Source organism: Rhinolophus hipposideros (genome assembly GCF_964194185.1).
Source record: "Rhinolophus hipposideros genome assembly, chromosome: 21".
NCBI lineage: Eukaryota > Metazoa > Chordata > Mammalia > Chiroptera > Rhinolophidae > Rhinolophus > Rhinolophus hipposideros.
In genome coordinates this window covers 2,106,812-2,112,324 of record NC_138067.1, presented here as the reverse complement: position 1 = coordinate 2,112,324, position 5,513 = coordinate 2,106,812, and positions in this window count along the sequence as shown.

The following is a 5,513-nucleotide window of genomic DNA, read 5'->3' as shown; positions in this document are numbered from 1 at the left end:
GCTTCCCCCACTGCGTCCTGGTTGGCTTTGCCCAGAGACGACACACGCTCCAGCCCAGGAGTGCACACCTGCCCCTCACGCACCCTCACAGCAAGTTAGACTGAGCTCCTGGGTGAGGGGTGGCGAGGAGGAGGACGGATGAGGGAACAGGCCGCGCCCACTCAGTGCCAATGGCCGTGGAGCAGGTGCGCGGGACAGACGAGGGCAGGGTGGGCACATCTGTCGCTTTTGGCCCCACCACTCTCCTCCACTGAACGGCCGTCGCTCCATCCTCCCAAGGCCAGTGGTGACTTCTCTGTCCTTACCTAAGCTGGTGTCTCATCGGCATGTGACACAGTTACTCATCCTCCCTCTGTGACCTCCCCAGCCGCCGTGCCTGACCTTCCACCCCCGGACCGGACACTCGTGGTCCTTCCACGACGCCCCCTTCCCTGAACGCCGCCCACCCCCGCTCTGCAGTGGGCTCAGGCACAAGTTCAAGTGCACTTCAGACTCCAAGTCAGGCCAGCGGCGTCACTTCCCCCCAAGCCCCGCCCCCCATACCTTGGTGCCTGCCGTCCCCACCTGGAAGGCATGCCCCTGGAGCACAGGACTTTGTCACAATGGCGGCTGTGTCCCCATTGCGCTAGGAGCACACCTGACCCTGACAAGTGCTCAGTAGGTACTGTTGAGGGAACGAGCCACTACCTGTCACCTGGACGCCTAGCGGCATCCCACGCAGAACTAGCAACTGCCCCACAAACCCACTCCCTCCTGTGTGTCCAGCTACTGCAGCCAGAAACCCAGGAGCCACCCTGTCTGCCGTCTGCGCCCCCAACCAACCTCTCATCGAGCCCGTGGTTCCCTTTCAGCTCTCGCCGTGTCCTTGGCTCCAGCTCTGATCGCCCGCCCGTCATCGCAGCCACAACCACACCCCTCGCTGCCCCCCTGCCTCCACGAGTGGCCGCCCACCACCAGGGGCTCTTCGTGAAGCGTGACTCAGGTCGTGTTGCTCTTCTGCTCGGACCCCCAGGTCGCTTCCCAGTGCACTTAGAATGACAGCCGGTCCTGACCGGGCTCATCCAGCGCGGCCTCCACCTGACGCAGACTGCGTCTGACACCGCGGCCGCCTCCCCGGGTCCGGCCTGCCCTGCTCCCCGCTGTTCCTCTCAGACCATTGGCACCTGCCACTCCTGCGTGGGCCTCTCTTCCCTTGGACTTCCAACCACGAGGCCGCCCCCTCCTCTGCATTCAGTCCCCAGAGACTGGCCCCCGTCTCGGAGGGGCCGCCCCCATCCTAGCTCAGCAGCCCCCAGCCTGGTCCCTCCATCAGACCCCGTCCTGCATTTTCTGCACCACTTCCAGTACCTAACAGCTGCGCATTTATTGTCATTTCCTTCCACTAGGACAGAAGCTCCGTGGACGCTGGGACTCGTCTGTCTCATTCACCGTTGTAGCTGTAACCTCGGTTCAGTCTAGAAAACGGCCTTGCGCATGGCAAGTGTTCAGTTAAATATTTGTTGTCTGACCAGAAAAACAGTGAGCCCAGGGTGGCCTTCATGATGGCTAAGGGTTGGCACATGGCAGCCATGACACGGGCCGTGCCCCCATTCAGCCGACCGCACCCCACGCCCACCCCCACCCCCGGGCCGCCCACGGCAGAGCAGCACTGCAGCCTCAGCCCCACGGCCAGCCGCCCTTCAGGCTGGCAGGCACCCAGGTGGCAGTCCTCAGGTGCCATTGCGGCCCGTGTCATCAGGTCCTGCCCTTCCCGGCTACTCAGCAGGATGAGCTCACACCCCACCAACAGCTGGGACCTGCGGTGTGTGGCTGGTGCTTCTCTGCCCTTTCAGTTTCATTCATTGGACGCAGGGTACAGGTGGGGGCAGTGTGGCTGGTGCCCGGTGACCCGGCCTGGATGGAGAGGCTGTGCTTCAGGAGCCCAGCATTCAGTCAGAAAACCCAAGTTCAGGGCCCGACATACTTGACCTTCAGGTTTAGCCACAAAGAATGTGAATGAAGGGAGTGTGGCACTTATGGTAGGTTCACTTACTCTACATAAGTTCAACCATGCCCCCTGCCAGAAGAGTGAGTGGGGATCACGTTGCCCGGTGCCCTGCCCCCCTTCCAGTGCCAGCCTGCCTGCAGCGCGGCGAAGGGAAGCGTCCTTAGGCCCCTTCTGCCCCCCCAGATACGTGACTAGTGTCAGGGCTGTGCTGAGGGGCTCGGCCTGCTCAGGGGAGCCCGTGTGTCTGCCGCCTGACGCACCACTCACCTTGGCAGCTTGGCCTAAGCACTCCGCGGTGGGAACGCCTAACACCACAGAAATTTCCACCGTGCTACAGAGCAAGGCTTACTCAAGGTCGTCCCGCAGCCGCCCCTGAACACAGGCAGAGGTGAGCGCCAGCCCCGTGAGCAGGACCCACCGAGGGAGGAGGTTTGTCTCGGGGGAGCCCTCCCCGGAGGAGATCGGACAGCACAAGACAGCCCAAGCATCGGCTTTGGCACGTAGGGTGTAGGTGAAGTCACAAGAAGCTGTGGCTCGGGGCCTGGGGACACAGCTACACTTGCTGGCTGACGGCTCCTAGGACTACAGGCGTGGGGGAGTGTGCTTTGTGCGCCTCAGCCTGTTGTGTGGGGCCTGACCAGCTTCTGACAGGAGAGTTAAGCGTGTTCCCCGCAGTCTTGTTTTTTAACGCTGGTGTTGGTTTACCTAACGTCTTTCCCAGGAATCATGGATTTAAAGGAAGAAAACCCAAAGTCCGAAGAAATGGGTGTGTCACCAAATTCACCATGTTACCATCTCCTCCATCTCTCAGCATCTTGGCTCTTCCTCTGCCCTGGGCCTTCGGGGACCAAGAGGTCAGCAATACTGTCACTAGGGTGTGGTTGCCACAGACCTCCTGGGCCCCGCCCACTGAGGCTCCCAATCTAGTGGGTGAGACGGAAAGTGAGCCCTGGGCCCAGGGCACCTGGGAGGTCTGAGCAGGGCGTGGGGAGCAGGCTTCCCTTGGGACCCCACCTTAAGCTGAGGCCAGAGGGCTGCGCTGAATTCCCACAGGCAGAGGGACCTCCCGCGTAAGCGCTGGAGGCCTAGAAAGGAGAGCACTGGAGGCTTCCAGCACTGGGCAGGGCAGCGAGGAGCCAGGGCGGGCAGGGCGTGAGCCAGAGGGACCAGAGCATGGCCGGTACCAGCGAGGAGGCCATGCCCTGGCTGGGGTGTCAGCATCAGGGACGCCCAGAAATAGGTTTGAGGGGTACACATAGCACCCCACAAGCTAGGCCTGGGTTCACAAGACGCTCTCACCCCCAAATCTCCACCTGAGCCTTCTCCCACAGATAGTGGCCTGTGAACACAGAGCCCGCTGGGTGAGCAGAGGTCGGCCCCAGCCAGCCAGGCTGGTAGATGGAGAGACTGGGAACAAGGCCACCGTGGGGGTCTTCTCAGAGAAGACAGGAGTGGGCAGGCGGGCGGGAAGAAGGGGCTCTTGGGCAGCCAGAAATGAGGAGGAAGAAGGCAGAGCTGGGCCAGGCGTGGAGCAGAGTGGACACACCTCATGGTGCTTTAGTGTCCTCGTCTGTAAAACAAGCGTCGTGAATGCTGTGTCACCAAACACCTGGGGAGTTCCGACAGTGTGTGGTCTCAGCTTCCAAACACGGGAGACCTGTCTCGCTCCTCAGTGCTCCCGCTTTACAGCCAGCTGTGGATGGAACCGGGGAATATCCCCCAAGAACTCGCACTGAGTGGCGGGTTCGCTGGCCGAGGACACAGGTTGATTCACCCAGGATCCCAGCAGGGGAGAATCGCAGAGCGAGCTCCCTGTGCCCCTCGGCCCAAATCAGCTGCCCTTCCAGAGCCCGAGGAAGCCTCCCTGACCCCATTACCTGCCAGGATGAGGGCAGGCCTGTTTTTGCTAGGCAGGAACCCCTGCCAGCTCCTGGCTCCTGGCAGCCTTTGCCGCAGAATTTCAAAACTGCAATAACGATTGCACATTCTATTATCCAGCTGCTAATTAATGTAAATGATAGTTAGTGTCCGCTCATTCTCGGAGGAGACCCTGCCAGCCTGGGGCCCCATTCCGGAGGTGTTTATGGGAGCAACCCCATCCTGGCTTTGTCGAATAAAAAGTAAGTCGTGGCCTTAAATAATGAAGACAGAAGGCTAATGGGCCCCTAGAAGTCAGCAGCTCGGCCGCCATCCCAAAATCAGACATGAGAGCTACCCCACTGCTGGTTCTTTCCTCAGACCCACAGGCTCAGTGGCTCCCTGGAACCCAAAGCCTTCCTGCAGGGAGACTGCTGCCTTTCTCCCCACGCAGGCCTGCATGGCCTGGCCCCGCCTCCGTCCTGCCCCATGCTCTGGGCCAGGTTTGCCACCACCCTGGTCCAAGCACCGTCCCAGGCAAACGGGGCAGTTGCTCATCGGACCCCTGCCCTACTGGGCTGGTATTTCCTGTTCACGTTCTGGCTCCTTTATGCTCCTGGGGGAAGGGGCAGACTAAATGCCACCCCAGAGAGGCCTCCCTCTCTCGAGTGCTGGGACAAAGCTGCCTTTCCATGGCCCGTCTGTCCCCATCCAGCCCTGGCAAGCAACTGCCCAGTGCCCTGCCCCCATCACAGGGTGCCCATAGGCAGGTGTGGGGCTGGCCTTTCTTAGGGAGAGCCTGTGTCCAGCTCAGCCCTGCCCAATCCAGGCCCCACAGCAGGCAGTTTTCCAGCAATACCACAGCCCAGACCTCACCCCCAAATTAAACCAGAACCCCTGGACTGGAGCCTGATCTGCATGTCTTTAATCAGTGCTAGGAAAGCTGGGCTCCGATGGGCTTCCAAGCCTGATGGCCTTGGGCAAGTCAGTCAGTGGTTGGGAGGTGGGGCTTTGCCTCTGTAAAGTAGGAGCACACACCCCATGCGTAGGAAGTGATGGGACCAGGCACAGCCTCAGCGCCTTGCGCTCGTGTGTGCGCTGCAGGAACCATTCAAGAGCCTGGCTGAAGGGCTGCGGAGATGCTGCTGCACGGCCATTTGCAGGATGCAGGCCAGGCACCAACCGCGTCTGCTGCAGAGCCAGCTCACCCTGACTCAGCCCCGCTGCACATTCTGCAACAACCAGGTGGAATCCCACACCCTGCAAGGCAACTTTCAATGTCCGGATTAATTCAGGGAGGAGTCTCAGGAAGTGGCCTCAGCTGGCGAAAGGGAAAGTCAGGGATTTGAACCCCGGATGTCTGACTGAGGCCACTGCTTCCTGCGCAAACCCCTACAAATTCAGCATGGCTATTCTAGGCCACTGCCAGGCCCTGCCAACTTCCCGGAGAAGGGAACCTGAGCAGCGGCCACTTCAGAGACCCTTGAGCAGTCTGCTTTCGCTGATGGTCACTCTCGGTTCTGTGCCCTTGGGTGGCCACTGTGATTAGAGTCAAGGTCTCCCCTGCGTGACAGCAGCTCTTTGGGGTCTCTTCTCAGGGGTGTTTTTCTGCAATGCTAACGAATGACCCTTACATTTCCCAGGAAAGGCTGCCTCTTCTTGAAGTGGC